Here is a 14,388-nt window from a genome sequence, read left to right as displayed (position 1 = left end):
TGTGTGGCTCAGCGGTTGAATGTCTGCCTTCAGCTCAGGGTGTGATCCTGGAGTCCCAGGATTGAGTCCCACATCGGGCTCCCTGTGTGGAGCCTGCTTCTCCCTCTGCCTGTGTCTCTGCCCCCTGCCCTCCCCCCCGCCGCGTCTCTCATGAATAAATAAATCTAAAAAAAAAAAAAAAAAAGACAAGGATATGGAGAAGAGGAAACCCTCATGCACTGTTGGTGGGAATGTAAACTGGTGTAGCCACTATAGAAGACAGTAAGGAGGTTCCTTAAAAATAAAAAAAAAGAAAGATAGAAATACTATATGATCCAGTAATTCCACTTCCGGTTATTTACCCAATGAAAACAAAAACACTAATCTGAAAAAATATATGCACCACTATATTTACTGCAACATTGTTTATAATAGCCAAGATATGAAAGCAATCTAAGTGTCCATCACTAGATGAATGGATGAAGAAAATGTGGTATCGAGACACAATGTTACATTACTCAGCCATAAAAATAAGATCTTGCCATTTACAACAACATGGGATGGAACTAGAGGGATTATGCTAAGCAAAATTAAGCCAGAAAGACAAATACTGTATGATTTATTTTACTTATATGTGTAATCTAAGAAACAAAAACAAATGAAGAAACAGAAATAGACTAACAGAACTGGTGGGTGCCAGAGGGGAGGGGTGTAGGGGTATGGGTAAAACAGGTGAGGAGATTAAGAGGTACAAACTTCCCATTATGAAATAAGTAAGTCACGAGGATGAAAAGTATAGCATAAGGAATAGAATCAACATTTAATAATTTTGTACACCTGAAATACTGTATTTCAACTACACTTTTTTCTTTTTTTAAAGATTTTATTTATTTATTCATGAGACACAGAAAGAGGCAGAGACATAGGCAGGGGGAGAAGCAGGCTCCATGCAGAGAGCCTGATGTGGGACTCTATCCCAGGATCCTGGGATCACGCCCTGAGCCGAAGGCAGATGCTCAACCACTGAGCCACCCAGGCGTCCCCTTAACTACCCTTCAATAAAATTCAATGTGAATTCTAGGTGTAATGAAGTAAAGAAAACAATTTGATTAAGAAATTGGCAAAGGACCTGAACAGACACCTCACCAAAAGATACACAGATGGCAAATACGTTTAAGAAAAGATGCTCCACATCATTTGTCATTAGGGAATTGCAACTTAAAATGAGTTACTACCACACACCTATTAGGATGGCCAAAACCCCTCAAAAAACACACAGTATCAAAAACCGACAATAAGAACTATCATTCTTTGCTGGTGAGTATGTAAAATGATAGTCATTTTGGAAAAACAGTTTGGCAGCTGCTTTCACAGCTGTATATCAACACTATACAACCTAGTAATCATGGTCTTCAATATTGACATAAAGGAGTTGAAAGCTTACGTCCACCCAATCCTGCACATTGATGTTTGGAAGCCACCACAATGGTCTTCAGTGGGTGAACAGACAGCAAGCTGTGATGTGTATTCAGACAATGGACTACTACACAGCACTACAAAGAAATTTGCTATCAAAGTTACGAAGGAACCTCAAATGCAGGTTGCTAAGCGAAAGGAAGCAATCTGAAAAGGCTACATACAGTATGATTCCAACTATATGACATTCTGGAAAAGTCAAAACTATACAAACAATAAAAAGATCAGTAGGCTTCTAGAGCATTGGGGGCGGGAGTGGGAGCAGGGAGGGATGAACAGGTGAAGTGCAGAGGATTTTTGGACAGTGAACTGCTCTTTATGACAACGTAGTGGTGGATACATGTCCTTATACTTTTGTCAAATTCCAAGGAGCGTATGTGAACTCTAACATAAACTATGGACTTTGATTAATAATAACGTATCAGGGGATCCCTGGGTGGCTCTGCGGTTTAGCGCCTGCCTTCGGGCCAGGGCGTGATCCTGGAGACCCAGGATAAAGTCCCACATTGGGGTCCTTGTATGGAGCCTGCTTCTCCCTCTGCCTGTGTGTCTCTGCCCGCCTCTCAATCTCGCTCATGAATAAAATCTTTAAAATAATAATAATAATAATGTATCAATAGTGCCTCATCATGTAAAACAAAGGTCTCACACTAATGCAACATGTGAACAACAGAGGAAAGGGAGCTGAAGGGAACTTTCTGCTCAATTTTTTGTTAAACTGCTTAAAAAGGACAGTCTATTAATTTTGAATAGTAATGAACTATTTATATACATGAAGACATGGGGCGAAATAATTTGTACTTTTAATTTAATCTCAATAAAAATACTATAACCTTATTTCCCCTGAACAAGAGAAGCCTATTATTGAGTTGACCCAAGAGAATAGTTCAGACCACCTTTCAAAAGGGAGTGAGGTACAACCGCTGGCTCTACCACACAAGAACTTGGCAGGTTTAGCACTCAAGTGTCTGCTGCAGAACACTGCTTTTTACCTCCTGATGTACCATTTCCTTTCCTTTCTCCCTCTTCAATTCTCCTAGTCTGACTTCCACTTGCTCAATATTCCTAACTGCCAAATTCAGCAATCTCTTTTCATAGTCCTTATTCTCCTAGACTAGCAGTTCACACCTGGGGGCAGTTTTGTTCCTAAGGGGATATTTGGCAAGGTCTGGAGCCATTTCCTGTCATCACAACTGTGGCAGGCGAGTGAGTAAAGGCGAGGGATGCTAAAGGGATGCTAACATCTAACAATGCAGAAGGCAACCCCGTAAGGGAAGTCATCTGCCGCAGATGTTGACTGTGCCATGGTGGAGAGAAACCTAGCTTTCTCGGCTTTCTCTCCATTTGACTGTTCAGCTTCTCTCATTTGCTGCCCTTCCCATCATGAACCCTCTAAATTCCTGCTTTGCCCCTGGCTCCTTCTACTGTCCTCTCTCCCCTGGGGACTATACCAGTCACCAATGGCAAACATTATGCTGACAAGTAGGATTCCCAGACTCTGCCAGCTACATATTCAACCGACATCTCCAACTATAAGCTGGATTTCTCTATTGGAATGTCACATTATCACCACAAACCCAATACTCAAAAACCAGAACCCATCAGTATGCCTTTCCCCTCAGCAAACCAGCCCTCTCCTGTCTTCCCCTTTGTCCACAGTCAGTCAGGCTCAGGTATCTCATGCATTTTGGACTTACCTGCTCTGTAGGCAACTACATAGAGCCAGTCACCAAGCTATTTTCACCCTCTAACATCCTCTATTTACAATGAGATCTCCCTGGTCCTGCCCCTTTCACCTGAGACTCTGGATCCAAATGGTTTGCCCTGTCTCTGGTTTCTCATTTACACCTTCCTCAAGTGGCTCTCAAAGTTAAGCATAAAGTAAATATATGGCCTTGCATTTAGGACCCTCTTCAGTCTGACCAGATTTATGCTTTCAATCTATTTCCTGTTAGGCCTTTTCCTGACTCCACTACTCTTTAAGTGCCCTGATTTACTGACTGCTTCCACATCGATGCAAACATCATTTCCTAGTCCACGAGATCTTTGATCCCACCCATGCTTGTGGCTATCTGAGCCCTTTCCTCCCGCACAAACCTCACCTCTTTCATGAAGCTGTCTCTGGCTACTGCAGCCCACCGATGTGTCCTAACTGAATCCTGCAGATGTTACATAGGCAAGAAACATCTAACTCAAGAAAAGAGACGAGCATACAAAGGCCCAGGGGATTCAATTTATCAAGACTATTTTGTTCATTGTGGTTATAAATTAGAACTTTAGAATCAAGATCTCGAGAAAAAATCTTATGTTGAAAATTAAGCACAAAAGCACAATAGGGTAGTGGGTAAGAGCAGAATCTGAACTTGCATGCGTTTCTACCACAATTAGTGCCAACGCTGATTTTCAACAGTAAAATGCTACTGTAAATGTTACTGTAAAATGGTAACGTACTTGCCTCATAAAAGCGATGTGTGAATTATATCAGATAAGGTATGTAGAGCATCCCTGGCACAAAAATGATACTTCTTAGATGTCAGCTATTATCATCTCAATAACCCTGCTAAGTTTCTAGGAAGGTGACTCTGGTCTTCCTCTGTTGTGACTCACTAAAAAATGGAATTCTCCCGAAAGTAGGTCCATTCAGGCCTTCTAAACCTAGGAAATTTCAGTGGTAGATAGACCTAAAGTTTCTTCAATGGACTGCTTCACTAATTTCAAAATCCTAGCACAAGTCCCCAGGGCAGAAATATAGTGAGCTCCTGTTTTATTCTGTCAAGAAAGTCAAGAGGATTTTGGTCCCCTTGATATAGATATGTATTCAGATTTTTTTTTTTCTTTTTCTCTCCCTTTTTAAAGTAGGCTCCATGCCCAGGGTGGAGCCCAACATGAGGCCTGAACTCATGATCTTGAGACCAAGACCTGAGCTGAAATCAAGAGTGTGACACCCAACTGACTGAGCCACCCAGGCTCTCCTCCCCAGTTTTGCAAATGTCCATCAATCTTGTGAAATTAAGTACCCAAGGGACACAACAGGTCAGTTGTGTTTGGGGGCTGTGTTGTTTTACAGAAATGCCAACAAGAAAAATGAAAGCGATTATGACCCATGTTTTCCCACAGATAAGCAAGAGCAAAGTACTAAAAGGAGATCAAGTACTTGAGTATGGGCTTTTATAAGTCACAATTCTGACAACTCACCAAATGGATCGAGAAATCTATTTCCAATCTCATTTTGTTCTTCAATCACAGGTATATTACATGCCCAAGCAAATGTTTTCATATGCACACTGAATTCAGAAGGCTAGCTTTCATACCAGCTGTCAACCTAGTCTTTAAGAGGATCCATCTATCCAAAGGGCGCCTGGGTGGCTGAGTCAGTTGGGCATCCAATTCTTGATTTTGGCTCAGGTCATGATCTCAGGGTCGGGAGATTGAACCCCACATCGGGCTCCACGCTGGGTATTTAGGATGTTTAAGGTTCTCTTTCCTGTCCCTCTCCCTCTTTAAAAAAAAAAAAAAAAAAAAAAAAAAGGATCCATCTAACCTTGGTCCCACAAATGGAAATGCATGGGCTTCAGAAGCCATTATATCGGTATCCAGAATCCAAAAGGACAAAAAATACTGTCAAGCAGGATCAAAAGTTGCCTTGCAAATTTCAGGTCAAAATTGGTATTTGGAACATCCTATCAAAGAATTTCAATGTGTGTTTAATAGTAATCACTATAACCACAAACTGCATACTATTTCATTGTCTATTGACATATACCATTATTTTGGTCTACCTCCGACGGCATAAAGGCAATATGGAAAATTGAAAAGGACTGACTTTTAAGATTGAGTTTTGGGCAGTTACTACCTTGGGGTTATGTCATCTATAATATGGGTCTAACATCATTTGTTCACTTCCCTGGTTAATAATGAGGAATGAATGAAATAATCTAGGTCAAAGTCCTTAGTAAATTGAAAACCAACACCAAGGTAAAGCTTAGGAAGTATTAAAACTTGTCTTGGAGCAAGACAGCTTGCAGACAGTGGACTGTTTTTATAGGTAATACAGTCCAACGTATAGCCAGTACTGGTTTAATTTACCTTAGAGAGCTTGAAAAACATTCTGGGTAATAGTCTTTCCCTAATCCCCGGTCCTTGTCTTTATCTGCTTGAGTCCTACAGCAGTGTAGCCTGCTGGGAGCTCTTCTCATCCTTTTAGAGCCTCACAGCAAACAGCAAGAAATACTAGTGCTGTGGAGCAAACATATAGTTTCTATCAGAACCTTCTGAGATAGCTGGAGCAGCAGCCTCCCTGAGGTTAATGACCAGCTCCACAAAGCTTTATGGTGTGTCTCTCCCCCCTAAAGAGCTACGCTTACAATCTTGTAGGCACCCTACTACTCCTGCCCTTTCAACCTGGTCCAAGTCTTTTAGATTCTTCTGTAATCGTGTCTCTATGTGAACACCCCTCAGTTTTTCCAGTCTACTGACATCTTTTGAGTTCCATATTTGGAATTTCCTATCCGTTGCTCATTAAGTTTTTCTGCCTCCGTGCTTTATTTCCTTTAATTCATCCCATAAGCTAATTCCAGAAAAAGTAGGACTTAGAGGAAACAAAAGACCTGGGTTCAAGTTCAGTTCAACTATTTACTAGATGGGCAGCCTTGACTCTTGGAGCAGGTATTTTAACAGCTGTTTTATGAAAGTAGACACAGGGACATTTAGATCTCAGAGCACATAACAACATTATCATGAGAACAGTAATGTCAATCATAAAGTCGTGAACAATAAGCGTTATCGGTACTACTATCACAACTCACTCTCTTATTCAAAAACATTTGGTGATCCTTATCTAAAAGTCTGAAATCCTATGCCTGTCATGCAAGTTTCACATGCCAGGCTCCACCCACTGTCAGGCTTCTCTCCCATCCTTCCCACACAAGGCTTCAGGGCAGCCCAGATGATCTCTCTACCTCTCCCAGCACATCCTGTCTCAGGACTCAATATGATTTCTTCTATCTTTAGATGGAAGTGCCCACCTTAAAAAAAATGAATAAAAAATAAAAAATAAAGTGCCCACTTTGATTTATCAAAGAAGCACAACGTTCTGAAGCTTCATCTAGATATTTAAAGAACTCTTTCCTCTGAAAGACACCCCACACTTTATTAGTACCATCCTAGATGCATTTAATTGCTTCGGTGTAAAAAATTCCCCTGAACACTTGCATGCACACGCACACCACGTACCTACCCCACACTAGATACTGATCAAGCTCTCAATGGATCAGCAGATCTAGCTACTGATATCACACACCGAGAGATATCTGCAGGCCCACAGGCCCAGCACAGTTATGAGAAAGAGGTACTGAAATGCGTATTTGCAAATGGCAAAAAAGAGTGAATGATTTAACCCATTCCCTTAACCAGTAACCATCAGTTTGTTCTCTACAGTTAAAAATCTGTTTCTAGGTTTGTTTCCCCCCACTTTGCTCATTTCTTAAATTCCGTGAGTAAAGTCATATGGTACTTGTCTTTCTCTGAGTTATTTCACTTAGCATAATATTCTCTAGCACCACCCACGTCATTGAGAAATACACTTGTGATGAGCCCCTGGTGTTACATGGATGTGTTGAATCACTATATTGTATACCTGAAACTAATTTTACATTTATGTTAACTGGCATTTGATTAAAAACTAAGATGTGAAGACACAGAGTTGAGACAACGTGCACACAGATCCAGCAGATGGCCATCTAGAAGAGAAACCAACCCAGCTGACACCTTGATCTCTAACTTCTAGCCTCCATAAATGTGAAAACATGTCTGCTGTTTATACACATACCCAGTGATCAGTGATAAGGGATAACAAACATCCAGACTGAGGCTGTGTGGGTGGCATTAACCACTGTGCAACATGGCTGAGTTTGGTATAAACAGACTGGATGAGAAGCCAGAGAATTAGGTACTCAAGACCTGTCAGTTGCCCAGATGCTGACTAGTACATGGGAACTGGATGTCCAGGATAAAGAAGTATTTTAAGAGAACACCAAAGCTTCTCAGTTAAGCATTTGACTCTTGGTTTTGGCTCAGGTCATGATCTCAGGGTTTATGAGACTGAGCCCCATGAGCCCCATGTCAGGCTCTGCACTGAGCACGGGGCCTGCCTAAGATTTTCTCCTTCTCATATGCAGGCTTATTCCCTGTTGGTCTGTCACTGTAGCTCTCCAAAAAAAAAAAAAAAAAAAAAAAGGCACTGAAAGTTTGGGTGTTGTATTGCAACAAAACCTGGCACAGAATGGATGCTCAGTGAATACCTGATCAATGAAGCAAGAGGCAGGACACAGAGGCTAAGAAAAAGCAGCACCAGGTCACTCACTGCCAGCCCACAGTTGTCAGAGCTTAGGCCACGAATGACTGCTATGGCAAAAACTAACACCTGTACAGTCTGGGAAAGCCATGGAAATGCAACAGGTAAGTAGACACAGCATTCTGAAGGGCAGGGAAAGAGGATCCAGGGAAGGCCTGGCACAACAGCACTATGATGTCTGAGCTGTGTGTTTTCCTCACGACCTTAGCCAGTAGTGCTGATCCCAAAGCAGGAGGACAGGAGGGCTACACCAACTAGAAAACAAATTCCTTGTGGGCAAGGATCATACCTGCCTTGTTCACCGTCCACAACCAAAGCCTCGAGCCATGCTCAGCACAAAGGTAAGAAATACTTCCGGTAGACTATCCAGGTTTCAATCCTAGCTCTACCACCTTACCAACTGGGCCACTTGGGACAGGTTATTTAGGCTTTAGTTTTCACATCTCTAAAACGGAAACCTTACTACTGTGTAGCTCCTAATTGAGAGGATCAAATAGGTTAGAATAAAAAAAAGTACTTGGTAAACATAATGTATAAACTCCTCGAATCACTGCTGTACACCTGAAGCTGATTTTTTAGTATATTTGACAGAATGTTAAACCACCAACAAAAACCACTTGGCCAGCATACAGTAAGCATCATAAAAGTATTTGGTATTACTTATGAGTTTTCTTTGGGGGACAGAACCTAGTGAAGGACTCCCAAATAGAAACTCCTTATCTCAAGCCACAGGTATATACTTCATCACTACCAGCGTACAAAGGGTCTGGAGGCCCTAGGTCAGGGGGTCTCAGGGCTTTTTCCCCCAACAAGGATGATGCTCCATTAGACATGCTCCCATGAGCATGAAAAGAGGCATGTGCTGTCCTTGGTCCTTGTAGCAGAATGCAAAAAAGTGAGGGTGGGGATAGGACCTCAAACCATCTTTAATGCATAAAGGAAATCACCCACAGACTTTGGTACTGACACCATTTTTTAAAATGATTTTTTAATTTATTCATTTGAGACAGAGAGAACATGTACAGGGGGAGAGGCAGAGACAGAATGAGAAGCAGGCTCTCTGCTGAGCCAGGAGCCTGACGTGGGGCTTGATTCCAGGACTTGGAGATCATGACCTGAGCCGAAGGCAGACACTTAGCCATCTGAGCCACTCAGGCTCCCCTGATACCATTATTTTAAACAAAATAGGTGAGGCATACCAACTAAACCCAGTATCTTAGAGCCAGAGTGCCAGGCAACCAAGTCTAACCAGTGACATCTACCAATACTTTTTGTGTGACCCAATTTGATTTTCACTGGGGGAAAAAAAAAATCAGATGATGAAGGAAAGAAGACTTTCAGATCCAAAGGAAAAAACATTAGAGAAGAAATATTTCATAGCAATGCTGAAAATCACTGCAGGGTACCATATCTTATGTTTCCTCAAAAAGCCATGGTGGTTTTAGAGTTAAGCATTTGTCTTGTTTTCCCCTAAAGTGGCAGTACCAACATTTTTGCTTATGCCCAACCATCCTGCAATGCCTGTCAGTTGCTAGGCAACTGTAACTGCCCACTCACAATGCACAGCTTTCCTAATTGTGCTCACTGGTTTGCCAATTACTCCTAGAAACTATCTTTTTAGCCAAGGCTGCTGCGTCAAGTTCGTCTTCTTGCCTGCTTGGTCCTGTGGTAAAATTCACTGTATTTGTCACCATGTCTCAGTAATTTCGAGAACAGGGTGCCCAACAAATACAGGAGGATTTCTTGGTAGGATCAAAAAGTGTAAATAGCTTGAAATAAAAGCAACCAGACAAAAGAGAAAATTGCCAGCCAACATAACATTTTAATAAGTTCAAGCATAAGTGCTAGTTTTGAGTTTCTTTGAATATACTTCTGGCTGAACGTACTTGTCTTGATTTCATAGAATAATTCTAACCAATTTGTCAATCACATATGAAACTTAAAAAAAAGCTCTAACTATGAACAAATCTTTAGGTCACAGTTCCTATATTGTATGAACAAAACAAAGGCTTTTTAAGCTGCTTTCTTGAATCCTAAGAGGGCTAATGAACAAGAGCTTAACACATGGTTGATAATAGAAAATCAAGCAGTTAATGTTTCATACATCATACAGTGTGATAGTAACTTCCACATGTATTTTCCACCATCATCCTCACAACATTCCATGCAAGAGATAAAATTCAGGTTAAAGGACATTCCCAAAATTTACAATATAGGGCTAGTAAGTGGCAATTCCATCTAAGAATATGATCCTCGGATTCCCATCTCAGTGTTATTTCCTCCATTGTATATTGACTGACAGGGTAATATCACCCACCATGAGGTACCTGGGTTTGATGGTTCATGGGATTAGAGAAACTATTTGGGCCCAAGCAACTAACAGTGGGGTTTGAGGTTGAGGAGCAGGATGGCGAGGGACTAAGAATGGGAAGACAAACTTTTTCCATCTACCATTTTCCTATTATGTGCATACATTACCCAACTGTACATTTGGCGAAAGGCTCCCATTCAAGTATGTATAGGTCACTAATGATCTGCTGTGTAGAGTCAGATGCTGAGGATCTAAAGATGAGGAAAACCTAGCACCTATTCTCAAGCAGTTCAGGCAAAGGAACTCAGAAAGAACCAAAAAGGAACATAAAAAAAAAAAAAGGCAAAAAGTGCTACTACAAAAAACACAATGGTGAGAACAATGAATTATGTCTGCTGAGCTAGAAAAACTTGAAATAGATTAAGGATAAGCATAGTCATTCCAGACAGCACAAGAAGAAACTTAGAATCTGAGAAGCAGTGAGCAAATGAACGGTAGATGGATTACAGAAGATAGCATTCAAAAATTTTGGGGCCACCATCGATCAGGCATTGTGCTAGGCAACATATTTGCTGGTCTGAAAATGTAAGACATTAAACAAAAATTACAAACAGGATGTTAATCCTTGATCCTCAGTAGATATTTGTGAAATGTCAGTTGGGTAAAACAAAGTTTCCATGACCAGGAAGCCAACGTCCCCTACTTACAGGAGGTAGAGAAATGATGTAATGAGATATGTATGTGCTGTAAGCAACAAGTACACTTCTAAGGTGATGAGGTTTTTTTCCCCCCCCAGATTAGGAAATTAGATCTTTTGGGGTTCTATTTATCCTTCACAAGATTAACTTTTTTTTTTTTTTTTTTTTAACAACTTCCACATAGGCAGGTCAATGCAATTTTCCAAAGCAATCACACTGCAGGGTTACTCTTACATTCCAATAAAGCAGCCTCCTTCGGCTACAAATAATTATAGAATTTCCTTTCTCAAACAGCCTTGGGATGCTGAGGTTGTCTTTTGGGTATGTTTAAGGGTAGTTTTGCCTAACTGTGAAAAATAAACTGCAATTTTGAGAACAGTAAGAAATTTCAAGTCAAAGTTGGGGACTAGGATGGAGGAATCTAACTAGGTAATAAACACCAATGAATCGTACGGAAGATGGCTCCCAGGATTCCTGGGCTTGCTCCCGGTGTACACATCTGGTATAAACCTGTCCCTGTGAACATAAGCAAATTTTGACTATGATGGGATTTCATTCCCATGATCAGGTTACCAATAAACCAAATTTATATCAAAACGTTTGGGATGACCATGGGTGAGCCAGACTATCAGGTGAAGCCTTAAAAAAGGAAGTGGGGGAGTCCTTCCTGAGGACAGAGATTCTCCCCTGCTATCTTCAAAGAAACAAACAGCTTTGGGGTACATGGGTGGCATAGTCAGTTGTGCATCTGACTCTTGGTTTTGGCTCTGGTTGTGAGATCAAGCCCTGTGGAGGACTCCAGGCTCAGAGCACAGATGGCTTGGGTTTCTCTCTCCCTCTGCCCCTTCCCCCCCTTCCCCCTGTGCACTCGTTCTCTAAAGTTAATACATAAATCTAAAAAACAAACAAACAAACCAAAGAAAACACAAACAACTTTGCTGTGACCTGGCAAAGGACAATGGCACAAGAACCAGAGGAAACACTTTGCAGCCAAGAACGGCCCCCACACCATCACCGAGTAAACAGGACCTTAGTTCTCCCAACCACCTGTGAGCTTGGCACAGGACCCCAGGCCTTAGAGGAGGCCATGCATAGCCTGGTTCACACCTTGATCCTGTGCAGAGGACCGTGTCCAGACTCCTGAGCCACAGGAAATGCAGGATAACAAACCTGCAGTGCTATTTAAGCTTAGTTTGTTGGTAACTTATTACACATCAACAGAAAATAGGAAATACATGGCCAAAACCTGAAGAGTGCCTGTTAAGAAACCTGGGTGGTCTGTTGAGCGTCTGACTCTTGGTTTGGGCTCAGGGTGGTGGGATCCAGCCCCGCATTGTCGGGCTCCACGCTCAGCAGAGTCTGCTTCCCCTCCCCTTCCCCTTTGCTTCCCCCCCAGCTCATTCACTCTCGAAAATAAGTGAATCTTTAAAATTAAAAAAAAAAAAAAAAACACACAAAACAACAAAACCCAATGCTCATATGTGCCTTCAATTCACCTCGAAGGACGTTCTCAAGAGTGACAAAAAGACTTGAGCAACAGCAGTTTTTTTGGTAAAAGTACTTAGTTTCAAAAGGTGACCACCTTGGGATGCCTCGGTGGCTCAGTGGTTGAGTGTCTGCCTTTGGCTCAGGTCATGATCCCACAGTTCTGGGATGGAGTCCCACATCTGGATCCCCACAGGGAGCCTGCTTCTCCCTCTGCCTGTGTCTCTCATGAATAAATAAGAATCTTAAAAAACAAAACAAAAAACAAACAAAAAAACCCAAAAGGTGACCATCTTGATGGGCAATACTTTTTTGATGTATGAATCAAGAAAATTCTCATTATCATGTCAGTCAAAATTCATATTGCTTATTGTCAGTCTTGCTTATTACTGTTACTTTTTCTGGTGAACTTGCTTTAATTTTGTTTTACTTAAGGAGTTATTCATCCCAAATATGAACATTAACGAGGACTGGTAATAACACAAAGTAGAAAAGTGACAAAGATTTAAATTTATATAGTTTTTTATTTATTTGTCTTTTGCTAAAATCCAAATCTTAAAATCATCTGTCTGCCACTCTTCATGGATTGTTAGATTTGCTGGATATTACTTCAGTTGAACAAGAACCCACAGTTGTATAATGACATCTCACCTCTCAAGAAGGGAAATGTATTAAATGAAAGGATAGCATTCATGCATCGGTTATCCATAAAGTTCTGAATTTATTCTCAAAGATGACAATATTATCCAACAGGACAGAATCTAGGGGAAATTTAAAAATATACGTTTTTTTCTTGTCTTGTTTTTTGCTTTCATGGTGATGTGGCACCTGGAATATGAGGGCCAGGTTACAAAATATCCTATAATACGTGGGACACATGACACATGACAAGACTATTTTGACTAAAATGCCAACAGTGCCCCGTTGAGAAAGCCATTATTTGAGTACAAGCAAAATCCAACTACAATTAAAACAAGGTCTTATTCCAGAAAGCCTCATGCAACAACACTGTAACAACATATATTCTAAAGAGCACTTAATTTTTCTAGTCAATTCAAATTGTAAAATATATTGATGCAGGACTGCTTTCCATAGACCTAGGACTAAAAGCTTTAGGAAATGGAAGAGACATGATGGCAATGGCAACTCTGCCTCAAAAGCACATAAAAGGCAGTCTGCCCTCCTACTCCACTCACTCCAAAGACATCACTTTTTCTCAAACACAACAAGCATCCCAGTATGTATATTCCCACCTCTGCTTTTCTGCACAGAATGCTTTCCCCCTAGATACCCATCACATGGCTCCCTCCCTTCTTAAATGTCTGTCCCTAAGGCCTTCCCTGAGCATCCCATTTAATGGGTCGCCTTCCTCCTCGGACCCGAGCACTACTCACCCTACAGTAAGGTGCCTGAGGGTGTGCCTGGGTTCTTGGGCCAGTGTTTAACCTCCCTGTGCTTCAGTTCCCCTACCTATAGAGAACTAACAGCTACACGTAGAAAACTGAGCATTACATGGGCAGGAAGAGGGGAGAAGGGGGTGGGGGGAAAGAAGGTGGAAACGGGGGAAGGGGGAGAGTGGTGAAGGGTCAAAGGGGGCCAAGGTGGGGGATGAAGCATGGCTAGAACAGTGCCTGGATCTGCCAGTAAGCATTAAACACTGGCTCTGAACCTAAAAATAAACCAAATTCAAAATTAAGCTTTCACTTAGCTCATTTAATGGCAAAAAACCTTAGCTCATTTGGTGGTAGAAGTGGACTTAGACACGGGGCTACCTGTAATGCCATCTATTAACAGCTCTAGCGCTGTATGTACCATGTATCTTTCTAAATTCCAAGTACTGAACTACATCTAGTCCAAAGGATTCTGAGTAAAGGACTATGCACCTGAATTACTCTATTTTGTCCTTCTCCATAGCACTTAAAACAGGATACCCATAAGTTTACCTTTTGGGTAACTCCCACCATAACAAAGTCAAGGATTATTTTATTTATTTTTTTAAGGATTATTTTATATAATTGTACTCCTAGCAGCTGGAAAAGTGTCTGGTATGTAGTACATTCTCAACATACACTCAGTGAAAGGTTAAG

At 41.3% G+C, this 14,388-nt stretch overlaps 1 protein-coding gene and 1 long non-coding RNA gene across 11 annotated transcripts in view; one reads left to right on the top strand and one right to left on the bottom strand.

The window, feature by feature from the left end:
• Window positions 1-14,388, bottom strand: part of TDP1 (tyrosyl-DNA phosphodiesterase 1) — an 83,959-nt gene that overhangs the window by 33,536 nt on the left and 36,035 nt on the right. The gene's annotated exons all lie outside the window — the stretch shown is intronic.
• LOC144321037 (uncharacterized) overlaps window positions 1-14,388 on the top strand; it is an 86,625-nt gene that overhangs the window by 54,628 nt on the left and 17,609 nt on the right. The gene's annotated exons all lie outside the window — the stretch shown is intronic.

Source organism: Canis aureus, chromosome 9 (genome assembly GCF_053574225.1).
Source record: "Canis aureus isolate CA01 chromosome 9, VMU_Caureus_v.1.0, whole genome shotgun sequence".
In the NCBI taxonomy this organism is placed as follows: domain Eukaryota; kingdom Metazoa; phylum Chordata; class Mammalia; order Carnivora; family Canidae; genus Canis; species Canis aureus.
Note: the sequence above shows the minus strand (reverse complement) of the source record. Positions and strands in the feature narration are given on the sequence as shown.